The following is a 17,120-nucleotide window of genomic DNA, read 5'->3' on the forward strand; positions in this document are numbered from 1 at the left end:
ATTTATTAATTTGAATAATAATTTAAAATATGAGTTATTTAATTTTTAATAGAATAATGTAAATAAAGAACATATTAAAAAAAATTTCAGAAAATTTTTCTAGGTAAAACAAAATTTATTATTTTAATTATGTTAATTATAATAACTTAACTCATGTAAAAATAAAAAGTAAGCAAATCTTTATAAGATGAAAGATGTGTAATTAAAATAAAAAATTTTATTTAATCTTTTTTAACATATCATCCGCTCATATTACTCCATTAAAAATTAAATAATTTATGTTATTAAATTTTTTTCAGAACTAACAAATTTTATTTTTTTAATATATATTAAATTGGATAAGTTAGTAAATAAGTTATTACTTATAATTTAAAATAAATAAAAATAATAATAAGTCTACTTTTATTTAACAGATGGAGTAATATAAATATAATTAAAGTAATAAATTTTATTTAATTTTTTAATATACTCTTCCCAATATATCATCCACTCATATTACCCCATTAAAAATTAAATAATTTATGTTACTAAGTTTTTTTTGAAACTAATAAATTTTATTTTTTTTAATACATATCAAATTGGATAAGTTGATAAATAAATTATTACTTATAATTTAAAATAAATGAAAAAAAATAATAAGTTAGTAAATAAGTTATTACTTATAATTTAAAATAAATAAAAATAATAATAAGTCTACTTTTATTTAACAGATGGAGTAATATAAATATAATTAAAGTAATAAATTTTATTTAATTTTTTAATATACTCTTCCCAATATATCATCCACTCATATTACCCCATTAAAAATTAAATAATTTATGTTACTAAATTTTTTTTGAAACTAATAAATTTTATTTTTTTTAATACATATCAAATTGGATAAGTTGATAAATAAATTATTACTTATAATTTAAAATAAATAAAAAATAATAATAAGTCTATTTTTATTTAACGGATGGAGTAATATAAATATAATTAAAGTAATAAACTTTATTTAATTTTTTAATATACTCTCTACTCATATTGATTTATTAAGAATTAAATAAATTGCAGTATTAAATTATTTTTAAAATTAATAAATTTTATTTTTCAATGCAAATTAAATAGAGACATAATAATAAATTAATAAATAAATTACTATTTTAAGATAAAAAGTGACCTATAATTTAAAATAGATGAAAAGAAAAAGTAAATTTATATTATATTTGTAATAAATTAATAAATAAATTATTTTTTTTAGTAATATTATAATCATCCTTAATATGTGAAATCTTGAATTTAAATTTTAATTATAAAAATAATATAAAAATAATAAAATAAATATCTTCCCTTTTTTTTTCATGGTAGGAATAGAATTGCCATTTCTATTTAGCGGTTCTATAATTTTTTCTAAAATTAAATTGTAAAATCATAAAATTAAGCTTCAATCAAAACTAAATTAAATTTTAATCATTCAATTTAATGATGGACCAAAAGAAAAATAAAGGAATAACAAATTGCATCAACTTAGATTAACCAAATACTTACATTTCTATATAATGATTCATACTAATGAAAACAAAGAGTAATTTAAGAGAGAGAAATAATAATTATTTAGGAGATTGGAATCAAATATATTATCTAAGAGCATGAGTAATATTCATTCCAATATTTTATATGCCATTTCTGGGAAAAAAAACTCGTGTCAAATTATGGGCTTTAATTAATTTGAAGAACTAGGAAACTGCCACCTCCAACTAAGTTGATGATTTTAAGTTGCCTGCTAAATTTTAGGTCGCTAAGCACTTAATTGATTGGTTTTCATAATCTAATCTTGGTCACATTTAAGATAACTTAAGGCACATAAACATATCATCTTCCGGTGATTAATAAAATGAAAAGAAGAATATCTTATTCTACAATCAACAACAATCTGCAAGTATTGTTATGGATTTTCAAATAAATCAATAATAAAAGATTATATTATACAATGCTTTCCCAGAACCCCAATCCCCTTCCAGGTAGTGCATCCCTTCACTTGTCTCTGAAGCTACATTTTACACTTTCGCAATGCATTTAATTGCACCTTCATGTTCTCAACCTCTTTCTTCATTATCTTTTTTTCTTTCTGAGGTGTCATGCATCCCTTATCCAAACCCTTAGTCATTCTGATGATAGTTTGAGCCTTTGTTCTTCGGTCATTGGATCTGGTAGTTGTCATTGACTTCATTATATTTACTTGTTCAAGAAGGATAATTCAAGTGCTCTCATCTTTTCTCTCGTTCTAGGTGTTTTTCTGAGACTCAAGATCTCTCCTGTTGAGCTCCCATCGGCCATTCCCTACCCTTTTCTGGTAGGGGATGGCCTCCTCTCCTCTGCCCGGACATGGGTCTTCCCCTCCGTAGATAGCGTTTTTGGACAAATAAAATTTGGTTTTTTGGGTGGCAGATCTATGGTTATTTGTGAGGGCTTTCTTCATCTGCTTCTTTTGTGGGTTTTGCATGTAGGGATGGTCTCCATTTGTGCTTTTTTCTAGCTCTAGGAGGGGTAATCATTTTAAGGGATGATGGCATCTCAGGGGTCCTTAGTCAAATCTACCATCATGGCTGACCTTCAAGGCATGTTGCCATTTAGAGCTTTGCCTCATCACCCTCTTTGAGTTGCTTACTTAGCCTGCAATGCATTATTTGGGTTGCATGGTCTACTGCTCTGGAGAATCCTTATGTTGATCTTGTTGTTTTGCGGGAATGTGATTGGGTTGTGGCTCTCCTGGGACTTCATCAGGCCTCAGTGTTCCCTAAGCTTCTCTTGGTTTGCTTTTCCTTCTCTGCGGCACTGCAATAAGAAGATTTGGATCTACGCTGGTTTCTTTTGGGTTGCCCAAGTAGAGTAGGGTTCTCCTGTAATTGGGCCTAATTTTGGGTCTTTATGCTGTAGACTGGGCTCCTTTTAGCTTAAAGCTATATAACCCTTTTATGTTAATGAAATATTTATCTATTGACTTAAAAAAAGAAGGATAATTCGCATTGATATATACAAGGGTAATCTTTCATTCTTCATCACATGCTGGTGAGCTTCTTGTGATAGTTTATGATAATCCATGGCTTTGCATACGCTTGTTCTTTCTTCTTCAGTTAGATTAGGATGTGTCTGGGTAACTCTCTAGTTAGTGACATGCAATAGGAAAGTAGACGTATAGTGAGAGGATCCCTTGAGACATGTCTATGGCCGTATAGAGATTGTCATCACAATATCGAGCGTCTTTTGGTAATGCTTCTATAAGCAATTGCAACTGTTTAATCAAAAGCTTCTCATCCCTAGCGATCATTGTAAGAGACTTATCCACCAACCTTCCCACAATATATATTCTTGATGCTGGATATTTTAACATAGAAAAAACTTTAAAAGGTAATGCAAAAAATTACATCTCTCCTCAGGAAGTACCTTGATCAAACTTTCTATAGTAACTCTCAGTAACTGATGTGTAGGATTTTTGGCAGATTATGCTGTCCAAAAAGAATTTGAGAAAGCTATTTTGCCGTCCAATGAGCTATACATTATCCAACAAGCTATGATCTTATCATCTCTTTTCTTTTAGTTGATTCAATGACTTCAAGAAAATGATCTATTCGAAGAACAGAAACATCTTCAAACCACCAATTCTCAGCTACAAATCTATGTTGCGAGTTTTCTGCATTATTTGCCCAAGCATTAGAACACAATGAATCATCATCACCAGCAACAATTTTTTTTGGGTCCATGGAAGCTTTCCAAGCAATAGCTTCAGAGCATCATTTCAAGAGTTGTAATTCCTTGGCGCTTGAAGAAATTATCTCACAGCTTTTGAAAATCTGAAATATATCTTTCCATGTTGCTAAAAGCATAAAACTTAGAAAAGTCTTAGCCTTAGAAATAGGATTTCCTTGTTCAAGATCATCACTCATTTCCAAGAAATATGCAGCACAGTATACTGGAGCAATGTTGGCTGCTGTTAGATCAACTTTCCATCCATAGCAGAATTTCACAACTAACTCAAAGATTTTAGCTCCACCTGGAAAATAGTCTATTTGGATCTTAGAGATACTATTTTTATCTCCAATGCCTATTCTTTGGAATACTAATCTATTCAAATATCCACTTCTTGTGTCACCCAAATTCTACTAAACATGACTAAAATATCCAAAAACAAAATTTTAATATTTCTACTATAATTAACTATTTCAACACATAATAATAATAATAATAATAATAATAATAATAATAATAATAATAATAATAATAATAATAATAATAATAATAATAATAATAATAATAATAATAATAATTTTTTTTTTATTTTGGACTGCACCCGAAGGCTGCCTACGTACCTTCATAACAAAATGAAGGATTAGGTCCACGTAGCTCTAAAAATAAAACCTTTAGCACTTGAAAGTGAAAGTAACATAATTATACAAATGTAGTAAATAAATTAACTAAATGAAAATGAATTGACTAAGTAATTTACAAATAATAGAATATTTTATCATTTGACCTAAAAATAAATATGCAAATCCACATAGATGTTGATACACAATTTTTTTTTTCAAGTCAGATGACATGTCACTTTCAAACCTTACTTCCAAGTACTTACCTCTGATACCTGAAATGCATTTTTTTTTTTTATAAAATACAGTTTACTCTGCTAGATGGAAACCAAATCTTTTAGTGCAATACTACATGGAAAGAAATTTAAAATCATTAAGACAAGGTTTCAAAATTAACAAGGCAGATATCACACCCCAGAGAGTATCGGTATTGTTGTAATTCCTAACTAAGAGATCTGAAGCAAAACATTGCTCCAACATAAGTGCTATTCTCTGTTCCAGCTTATTTAACAATTCAAACTTAATTCTCATCATCATTCCCAACTTGAGAATGTGAAGCAAAAAATTATAGGAAACTGAGTTTTTCTCCTCAGGAAATACCTTGATCAAACTTTTTGCAGTAACTCTCAGCAATCGGTGTGTAGGATGTTTTAGCAGATTGTGCAATCTAAAAAAAATTTGAGAAAGCCATTTTGCTGTCGAGTGAGCCATGCACATGATCCAACAAGCTGCGGTCTTATCATCTCTTTTATTTTAATTGATTCTATGACTTCAAGAAAAAGATATATTCGAAGAACAGAAACATCTTCAAACTACCAATTCTCAGCTACACATCTATGTGGTGAGTTTTTTGCATTATTTGCTCGAGCATTAAAGCACAATGAATTTGTTAATAATAGTTTTTACGTTAATAATACTTACAAAAAACAAGTAATTAATGCAATTTTTTTTAATTCCTAATTTTTTTATATTCTTAAAAATAAATCCTTAATGTATTTATTATATTGAAACATCCATAAGCTTAATTGACTGCAGTTGGAAATAAAAATACCGACTCAATAAATAAATAAAAATTGAAAAGGTCTAATTATTTAAGGGTTTAAATAGTTCAGTCCTAGGTAACACTGATGTTATATATGAATTTAAATACCATCAGTGCAGTTTTTATCACTAATTTTTAATTTTATTAAGCTTTCTTTTTGGATTTGCAGCAATTTTTCATGAGTGAAACAAAAAAGAAATTGTGAAATGAGATGATATTTTAAAATAGTATATATTTTCATGTATTAATTATGTGATAAAATTAGATGATATTTAAAATATAAACTATTTTTTAAAGCTATTATCGTAAAACTTACAACAAATAAAAGGGAAAATGATGGGGAAAATCAACTAAATTTACATTTTATCAGAGATCTTGAGGGAACACTGGCTTGTGATGAGGGGATGATATATGAAGAAGTTAGAAGTATAGGGAGAAACAACAAGAAAACAAAATTGTCAGCATATTACATTCCATTGCCTATTTGCAGATATTAGAGTTTCTCCACCCCTAGTTCACAGAAAGGAAAGGATGCTCTAGTAAGCAATCAGCAGACCATCTATGAGCAGCAGTACGAACAAAACATCGGCTCAGGAAATCCTTTGCATCTTCTGATACGTTACTGGGTATTTGAGGCAGTTCATCTGCATATCCAATCACCCACAGAAGATCTTCAACTTCTGAATACTCCCAGGCTGGTTTTCCAGTTAGCATCTCCAACACAGCACATCCAAAGGCCCAAATGTCTGTAGCATACCCAATCTTTTTATCTCTCACCAATTCTGGAGACATATATCTGGTTGTGCCCCTCAAATCATGGCACTCTTCATCCACTGCCTTAGCCAATCCGAAGTCCGCAAGCTTTGCTACAAAAGTTCCCTTCCTTTCTCCACTACCAGGCACCAGCAAAATGTTGTCCGGCTTGATATCGCAATGGATGTAGCCACGACAGTGAATGTACTTCAACCCTCGAAGAACGTCTCTTGAATAATACTTAACATCAGAATCAGCCAACCCAAAACCTGATAATCTTATTTGCCGTTCTAAGCTAAGTCCCGAACAGTACTCCAAAAGTAAGTTATATACTTTCACCCCATTAGCTATATGCGTGACTTCGTCTCCATAACAACGAACCACGTACGGACTGGAAGTAAGATCACAGAGAACTTGTTTCTCATGCTGTAATGAAGATGATTGATCCATAATTGTAGATTTGACTGCCAATTGAGAAGGAAGATGAGTTCCCTGATTTATGGTTGTTCTTGTTTTAGCATAAAAGACAGAACCAAATCCTCCTTTGCCAAGCAAGCACACTCGAACCCATGAAAGCCCATGAGAGGCTTCCAAAGTTGTAGCCCTTTCGAAACAAACGACTGGAGTCTTCTTTTTCCTCTTAAAAGCATTGCGTCGCTTGATCATTGCGTACCATTTAGAATCATGTTTTGGCTTCCTTGGAGTAGAAGAGGAGGAGGAGGATATGACCACCACGGAGATGACGGGCGCCATGGTTGAAGGAAACATACGTTGTTTGCGACAGAAAAGCTGTGTTTCTTGAAGAGAAATGTGGAATTGGAGATTGCTACTAGCAGCTTAAGGGTTGTGTTTCTTGAGAGATAGGGAATTGGAGATAACTAGTAGTAGCTTAAGGGCCAAGTTTCTTGAGAAGAGATAGGGAATTGGAGATTATTGTATAAAACAAAATTTTCAAATTTTTAAGATAGTTATAATAAATAAATAAAAAAGATAACAAAATAAAAGATATATTGAAATAAAATAAAAGATATATTTTATTTATAAAATAGAAGATATATTGAAATTACTAAATTGCATTAAACAAAATATTAACATAACAGATTTCTATGTAATAGTTATAATAAACAAATTTTCAAATTTTTAAGATAGTTGTAATAAATAAAAAAAATAACAAAATAAAAGATATATTGAAATAAAATAAAAGATATATTTTATTTATAAAATAGAAGATATATTGAAATTACTAAATTGCATTGAACAAAATATTAACATAACAGATATCTATGTAATAGTTATAATAAACAAATTTTCAAATTTTTAAGATAGTTGTAATAAATAAATAAATAAAAAATAACAAAATAAAAGATATATTTACATAAAATAAAAGATATATTTTATTTATAAAATAGAAGATATATTGAAATTACTAAATTCCATTAAACAAAATATTAACATAACAAATTTCTATGTAATAGTTATAATAAAAAAAATTTCAAATTTTTAAGATATTTACAATAAAAAAAATTGTTAACTTTGAATATTACACCACGGAAAAATTATTTATTATGTAGAAAAAAAATTAAATCAATTTTATATTTTTACACTATTTAATTTAACCTATTGAATCATTATAAGAATGTGTTATTCAATTTTGCAAATTCAAGCTCATGCTTCGGTCATTATTTTTAATTTATATAACACTCTTAATTCATGTTTGAAAATACCAAATAAATTTGATTAAATAATTTTTAAACTTGTTAATATATTTCAACCTAAATTGCTTTAACATTTTCATTACTAAAACGACTCAATAAACAAAACAGTGTTTAATTTAATTAAGGTTAATTCCCTCTTCAAAAAAACTGATTTCATATTCAAACTCTTAAAATTATTAATATATGTATTTTTTTTATTTTGAAAAATACATTAATCTATTTAAACCAGAGCTCATGATCAATGTGAATGCTGCTTGAATTTTTTTTTTTTTTATTTGTTGTGTCAATATGATTCTTGGTGTGTTAAAAATGGCCGTTAGTTTTTTCCTTCGCAACTCTCTAAAGTTGAGAATGCCTTTATTCCCAGATGATCTGAAAGCTGTTGGTGATCATCAAACTCTGCTGAAAGAACAATGTGATTTGAAAACTTTGCATGTGATGGACAGGTGCCTACTGCTCATATTTCAATATTCCAATCATGTAACGATGGTAATCCACGAAAGAACAATGCATCTAGTTCCAGATATCCAAATTTTAAACATTTCATTTGACAATAAATTTAAGAAGAATAATAGATAAAACTGAAGATCAATGTTGTCACTAAGCTACCATAAATGTGGTACACCTTGAATATAGAGCGAAAATGAAGCGTATATCTACATCATAGAAATCCTATTCTAGATTTATTTAAAAATAACTTAATAAAATTTAATGTAACCTCAAAAAAGAGTTCACAACTCAAAGGGAACAGGGGTAGACAAGGCAAATGCCACAAAATGATAGTTATTAGTTAAACATTACTTCTACAACAGAACCTTGTACAACAATTACATGCGCAAAGCTCTGGCCATGATCCTATAATCTCCCTTTTTCTTCAAGGCTCTCCCTATTCTGAGGTATCCCTACTGCCTGCATGGCACCCCTAGATAACGATACTTCTTTCTTTTCGTGAATCGGATTGGCCCATGCTAATGACTTATTGGATACTCTTCTTCACAATTCCCTCAAGCATTCCATCATTCCCAAAACGACCTGAAATCATATCCAAGTTTTTTCCCTTTCAAAAATTTTATTAAAACATTAACTATTAATCGATAGGATACTCAAATTAGAACCATGTTGTCAAAGTAGTCAAGACTAGCTAAAGGTTTCTTTTTCAGGTCATTAAATTTCGATTAAAACTCGAACTCAATATATTATCATCAGAGACAACTCTAGTACCAATGAGTTAAAGCTTATTGATAACTAAGGGTATATTTTTTAATCAAGCATAATTCAAACTTTGTTGTTCCACCTTAGGAATGAAACTTTTAATCAGCTTCATCAGAGTTGGCATCAAAGATAGAAATACAGAATTCCAGGTGGGTGTGAATTCACTACGTTCTCCTTCTGCAGCCTCAATCAGTTTCATCAGAGTCGTCGTAAAAAATATACAAGTATGGGACTATTGGTGTGTGTTCACTATGTTCTACATCTGCAGCCTCACCAGTCAATCTAGGAGTGTTCCAACCCAACTACTGCATGTATACTTCATCATAGGCTTCAATGTTGAAACCTGAAGCAAGAAACAATTCCATCTCATTCACGAATCGTTCTGTTCTTGCTGCTAGAAAAGGCCTTGCTGCATCAGAGACTAGATTCTTGAACTCTCCTTGTTTTGTTTCAGGTGTTCTCATTGGATGAGATTGATCACCCCTGGCAAAAAGGAAAACAAGCTTTTGAGAAAGAGATATGTAAAATAATTAGCGTTATGCGCCAAACTTTAGTAGTCATCAAAAGAACTTAAAGAATGAGGAATCCAATTGTTACAATCTAGAGTTCATTTTCATCATTAACTTGCACATGAATAAACAAAAGGTAGGATAAGTAAAGAAAACACCTTCTCAAGAATGAATCAACCACACCAAGCATATGGTGTATAATAATTTCAACATCCTCTTCCTGCAAGCAGGCATGTCAGAAGATGAAAGTTAATCAATGATAGCCAACCAAAGCTAGAAGAAAGCTATATACATTAAATTAACATCCCAAATTATCAACAAACAAAAAAGAAAAAGAAAAAGAAAATCCAAAACAAAAACAGTGCAAGGCTTTTTGTAAACAGCATTACTATTATATGCATAAAGCCATAAACATTCTTCTATTTCCTGTATACACCAAAAAATACACAAAACCAAAACTTTAAATATTTATCCACATCCACAAAGTTTGAACTAGTGCCAAAGTAGCACATGAAAGAGTTGGAAGAGAATAATGCCTTTCAAACTCTGACATTAAAAAAAATAGAAAACTGATCTGAATTCAATGGAGTAAAGTAGGAAAAGACATAGTTGATGCAACATAATTGATGCTATGTGTAGCTCCATATGACTAAAAATTATATGGTTTGAATAGTTTTTCACACGGTTATGCAGCCATCCACTAATGCCAGCTTAGTTATACAAGTTATTAATTTTGGTAAGATCTCCAATTTACCAGCAATGCAACTTTATTAATGGCATTTATCTGTTCTAATGAATAGAGTATCTTAATTTAATAATATAATCTCATATGTTAGAGCACCAAAATTCAGTGGGATGTCCAAGTTTGTATTTTGTAACAAGTAAAGGTCAAAGCATAGAAAAATCTCAATTAACAGATGGACCTGCAAAAGAGCCTGAATTTCTCTTCTCAACCAACTTTGCAGCCACCGATTTGGTTGAAGATACTTACGGGACTTCCAATATCGCAATGCGTTAACTATATTGCTCAAGATACCTGACTGAACACAAATTTACTGAAAAAATACATAGGTATTGATTTTTTGGGAAATAGCATTAAAAAACAAATATTTGTTTAACAAAACAAGAATAAAATGGGAAGTAGTAGAGAACCTGGTTCAATATAATAGCATTTTAATCTATACTTGTGAGCTTTTGAAAAGAAAGAACTGGAAAAAAAAAAAAAAAGGGAAGTAAACTAAGTAAATAACCAATTTTAATATAATGAAGGGTTGGAAGGGAAAACAAGAATATAGAAATAGGTACCTAAGCTCAAAATTGTCATTTATATACTACCTTTGGAATGAACTTCCATCATATCCATAAATTATTGAAAGGTTTTCTGTCTGCAGAATAGCCGAATAATACTGCCATTAACAACAAATTTTACACAGAGACATCATTCCTGTAATCAATAAGGTAAAACAAAAGGTCTGCATTGTTATGTGAAGCTAAAGTGAAACATAAGTGGAATAAAGCAAACCTTGCACAAAGGACATTTTACAGAACAAGGTGCATGAGAATGCTTGCCAGCAACTACTTTAGTCCAATGCAAAATGCAACTGTAACAAAATTTATCTGCAATACAGGAATGAGAGGAACAAATGACCCACCATCATCTTGTATCATTCCCCAACCCTCTCCCTCCCTCCCCCCGCCCCGCCCCCCCAACCCAAACATCACAAAAAAAAAAAAATATATATATATATATATATATATATATATATATATATATATATATATATATATATATATATATATATATATATAAAACACTGGTATCTGAAAAGCTTTGCCAATACAAGCTCAAATGAGGCTTATACATAATTATAGTAAAATTGCTCAAATACCCACATTTAGTATTGATTTGTAATGCACAATTACTATCATAAAGGTTTCGAATTGCTTTCTTTTCATATAATCCTTAACAATTCTTAAGCGCCTAATCACTACTAACCGAAATGAACACCGGAAATCAAGTAGAGGTTAAGCAACGAAAAGCACAAGAAGAAAGCTCTCATACAAATACCAAACGAGGAATTGGGTCAATAATAGACATATGAATTGTTAAGAAGAAGGAAAAATAAAAAGAAAGGGTACGATTTTGTAGAGAAAATCAATACAACGTACGGAAACAGGAATCGAGATAGGATTCTTGAAGGAGGGGACCGAGGCAGATGGGGCATGGATTGGAGTCCCACGAAGAGGAAGAGTGATTCTCGTTGCTTTTAGCTTCATCTTGGTCCATTGTTTTTCTTGAACTCGCTAGATTTCTCCTTCCCACTCCAATACCCACTTCAACCATCCATGGAAATTATTATAAAATAAAAATTAATTAAATGTAAATATTTTTCATAAATATAAACATTTCTTTTAACATTTTACAATTTCAATCATAATTTTATTATTATTTAAAAAAAAAAGACTTAGAGTAGAGAATTGAGAAAGTAGGACCTGGAATCGAAATATGCCAAATAAATTCTACATAGTTTAAAAAAAATTATGTCAGATGAACTTCACGATTGTTTAAAAAAAAAAAACTTTGTTGCATGAAAATTCATCCATCTCGCAAAAATATAGCTTTACTTTATTTATTTATTTATTTATTTCAAATTATAAATTTTTATAAATAATAATTTATTTAATAACTCACTAATATATTTTTATTTGATATACATTGAAAAAGTAAAATTCATTAATTTGAACAATAATTTAAAAATATGAGTTATTTAATTTTTAATAGAATAATGTAAGTAAAGAATATATTAAAAAAAATTTCACAAAATTTTTCTAAGTAAAACAAAATTTATTATTTTAATTATGTTAATTGTAATAGCTTAATTCACCTAAAAATAAAAAGTAAGCTAAAAATAAAAAGTAAGCATATCTTCATAAAATGAAAGATGTATAATTAAAATAAAAAATTTTATTTAATCTTTTTTTAATATATCATCTACTCATATTACTCCATTAAAAATTAAATAATTCATGTTATTAAATTTTTTTGGGAACTAATAAATTTTATTTTTTAATATATATTAAATTGGATAAGTTAATAAATAAGTTATTATTTGTAATTTAAAATAAATAAATAAATAATAAGTCTATTTTTATTTAACAGAGAGAGTAATATAAATATAATTAAAGTAATATGTTTTATTTAATTTTTTAATATACTCTTCCTAATATATCATCCACTCATATTACCCTATTAAAAACTAAATAATTTATGTTACTAAATTTTCCTTGAAATTAATAAATTTATTTTTTAAAGTAATAAATTTTATTTTTTTAATATATATCAAATCGGATAAGTTAATAAATAAATTATTACTTATAATTCAAAATAAATAAAAAAAGCCTATTTTTATTTAACGGAGGGAGTAATATAAATATAATTAAAGTAATAAATTTTATTTAATTTTTTAATATACTCGCTATTCATATTGATTTATTAAAAATTAAATAAATTTTAGTATTAAATTATTTTTAAAATTGATAAATTTTATTTTTCCATGCAAATTAAATAGTGACATATTAATAAATTAATAAATAAATTACTATTTTAAAATAAAAAGTGACCTATAATTTAAGACCAATGAAAAGGAAAAGTAAATTTATACTATATTTGTAATGAATTAATATATAAATTACTATTTTTAGTAATATTACAATTGTCTTTAATATATGAAGTCTCGAATTTAAATTTCAATTATAAAAATAAAATAACCATCTTCCCCCTTTTTCTCGTGGTAGGAATGGAATTGTCATTTCTATTTTATCCCATAGGTGAAATGGAATTGTCATTTCAGATTCAGCGTCCTCGCTGAGGTTTGCCCCACCATCGCCCAAGAGGACTCTGATACCAATTGTAACGATCGGACTCCAATCACTAGAGGAATTGTCCGCTTTGACTATAAGCCTCACGTTTTTGTCCCATAGGTGGAATGGAAAACTTCCCAGGAGGTCACCCATCATAGGATTTCTCTCAAGCGAGCACGCTTAACCCTGGAGTTCTTCCAACTCTCCAAGCTATTCCACCAAAAGGCGTCTCCAGTGATTAGTTCCCCTATTTTATATATCATTACTTTTTGAACCCAAGACCATCTCCGTACTTTGCCGATGTGGGATTTGCCTAAGGGACCTGGAAACCCATTTATATTTATTATTATTTTATTTTAATTAGCTAACAATAATTTAATATATTTATAAATATATATATATATATATATATTATTGGATGGTCTGCTTATTTATTTTAGATATATATATTATTTTTGAAATTAAATATATATCTGCAATCTGAACAACCCAGTTCAATAATAACTCTTATCCCATTCTACACCTAATAGAACTCTTAAAATATATATATACCCTAATCATCTATTCTGCTAAACTTTGCTTTTAAAACCTATTTGTCACCTCATTTTTCTACCAAATACTCTCAACAGGTATTTTCATTATCTTTTAAATTATTATTATATATGTGTGTGTGTGTGTGTGTATATATATATATATATATATATATATATATATATATATATATATATATATATATATATATATATATATATAAATTTACGATTTATAATCTGATATGCGCAGAGAATCCCTAAATTTTTACTTCTCTATTCATCACATTCGATTTTGTTTTCAAGGTAAAAAAAAAAAATTCTCGTTCTTTGTTCAATAATGGGTGAATCTAATTTTATTTTCTTTTTTTGATCTGTTATAACTACTCTAGAAATTCATTTTTTTTCTTTGATTATTAGTATTGAATTCGGTTGATCATAATTGCTGTTGGACAATAATTGATTGTTATATATATATTCGTCCCGTTCCGTCCCATCCCTTCGCATTCATCACGCTTATATATATATATAAGTATAACTGTTCATCCACTGCAAATCCGCAAGACCCACCATGTTCATCCACCGCAAATCCTCCCGTCCCGTCCCATCCCATCCCGTCGCATTCATCACGTTTATATATATATATATATATATATATATATATATATATATATATATATATATATATATATATGTGTGTGTGTGTGTGTTATTTTATTTTATTATTATTTGATATTTTTCTTTAATACTTTGGGTGTGTAGGAGATTTGAATATTCAATCAGTCAATTGAAATTGTCTCTCTTTCATTGAAAATAACTATTGTCTTGGAGGTTCCAAGTGAGTGGTAATTATAGTACATGACACTGTTTTAGTCCCTTTTAAAATTTCTTAGCATTAAGTTTGTTATTAAATGAAATTTTAAATCAATATTTTAACAATTATTTTACATGTGATTTTCTAGAATTTTATTTTATTATTGAATTTTATTTCGATTTTGATTAAATAATTGATTTTGTCAACTATCTCTGCATTAGAGCAATTATGATTCCGGAAACAGGCCTTTAATGTGTTTATATTGATTGATATTTGACTATAAAATTTACCGATGTGTTACACTGGATTGATTTGAGATTGGTTTGATCTTATTGACTCTTTGAAATTATTAAAATAAATTATTGAAATTACACTATCAGTTATTATTTGCTATCTGAAATTTTTTATTGATTTTGATTGATTTGTACAAATTGATTTTCTGTTTTGAATTGGTACCTGTGCCCAGTATCTGTTTTTGTTATTTGGCCCCACCATGTAGACTATCATGGTATTAGGTTGCATTATCGAGTTATGCATCATTGCAGTTTATGATTTGCATTAGTATCATATGCATTGATATCTATGAAGGAGGAGGAAGGTATCTAATATCTGGTAGCGCGCTTACCATCTGGCCTTTGGTGATGTGGGGTATCATCACCCTAGTGTACTGTACTATAAAATTTTTATTGAATGAATTTCTTTTATATATATGTTTTATGAAATTATTTTATTAATGATTTTGACAGCATGAGCATGATTTTATTGAATAGAAAATTTATTGTAAAATTAATCAAGCGTCTGCCTGTTCCTATTCCGTTGTGTGTTATAATTATCATTCACTGAGTATTTAGCTCAAACCACGTTTTCTCTGTCTGTTATCTGTTTCAGATCAATAGAATTCTACAGCTGATCCAAATATTCAGTCCATTTTCTGGAGAGGGATAATATTTGATTTGTTCTCATGGTATGCTCGAATTCATGTTTTCTCGGGCTAATAATTAGTTTAATTTATTGAACAGTTCAAGTTTTTATTTGAAATCTGTAGAGACTCCACAGTTTACTTATAGGATATTTATGATGTTTATTCAACATTTTGTTTATTTGGATTTGTCTATTTTTTTGGGATTAGTAAGTGACAGTATATTCATTCAACATACTCTGATAAGGCTCTCATGATTTAAAAATACTTAAATTATGCGCCGGTCACGGTTAAGAATTTTGGATCGTGACAAAGTTGGTATCAAAGCTCGGTTGAGGTCTGGTAAACTTGCGGAGCATAGGATCCTTAACGTCTTTTCAGTTTATCATTGCTTTAGATGTCTGCGTCCTTCGTACCTTCCACCTGTCTTAATTTGGCTCACATTTTCAAATTTAATCCTTGTTTCTTAAAATGAATAGGTGCCTGGATCTGTTAGACGCAAGAGAAGAACTGGGGCCAAGGGTCTTAATGGTGCAAACCTTGATCCAACAGGGGAGGTACCACCTCAAACTATTAATTAGACATCTGAACAAACGCCTATGGCTAAGACTGGGGCACAACCATTCTAATTAGCTACTGCAGCTCAAGCACCTAGAGTTGGTCAAGTTACTGTGGCAGATCTGGCAGCGGGATTGCATGCAGTGAATCGTGCTGTTAATACTATAACTGAGTACCTTACAACTCAACCACAGCAACCAGTGGTTGGCTCTATTTCAGCACCAGCTCAGAATAGGGCTCGATTCCTTGACTCTACAGACTTTCTCAAGCTAAAACCAAAGGAGTTCACTGGAGAGGATGCATTAGCTGATCCCTTATATTTTTTAGATGACATGGAGAGGTGTTATGACACTATGGGTTGCAGTAGTGCTAGGATGGTGATGTTGGCAGGAAATCAGCTTAAGGGAGTTGCTCGTGAGTGGTATATCTCTAAGAAGAATGGGCGACCCGAAGGTTCTATCCTCTGGCCTGAGTTTCACTCTCTCTTCTTAGAGCAATTTCTCCCTCCTAGTGTTCAAGAGGCTAAGGTTTGGAGTTTGAAACCTTGAAGTAAGGTAAAATGACAGTTACAGAGTATGAGATGAAGTTTACCAAATTATCCCGTTTTGGTAAACACTTGATTCCAAATGAGGAGAAGAAGGCTCGCAGGTTTGAAAGGGGCTTACGAGACAGGCTAATTGATCGTGTAGCTCCTTTACGACTACCTAAATATGAGGAGGTGGTTGATCGGGCTAGACAGATGGAGATGTATGATGATGAACGTTGGGCTCGTGAGCAATGCAAGTGGTTTAAGAAAGATAGTCAAGGTAATCAATTTAATAGAGGACAGAGTCATAAGGGTTCTTATCAGGATAATAAACATGG

General features: G+C 29.7%; 2 pseudogenes; both read right to left on the reverse strand.

Moving 5' to 3' along the window:
- Positions 1-1,957: 1,957 nt before the first annotated feature.
- On the reverse strand, positions 1,958-6,891 carry LOC131177690 (coleoptile phototropism protein 1-like; annotated as a pseudogene).
- Positions 6,892-9,088: 2,197 nt separating this feature from the next.
- LOC131177646 (uncharacterized) lies at positions 9,089-10,626 on the reverse strand (annotated as a pseudogene).
- Between the last annotated feature and the right edge of the window lie 6,494 nt (positions 10,627-17,120).

This window comes from Hevea brasiliensis, unplaced genomic scaffold, assembly GCF_030052815.1.
Source record: "Hevea brasiliensis isolate MT/VB/25A 57/8 unplaced genomic scaffold, ASM3005281v1 Scaf7, whole genome shotgun sequence".
NCBI classification, from domain to species: domain Eukaryota; kingdom Viridiplantae; phylum Streptophyta; class Magnoliopsida; order Malpighiales; family Euphorbiaceae; genus Hevea; species Hevea brasiliensis.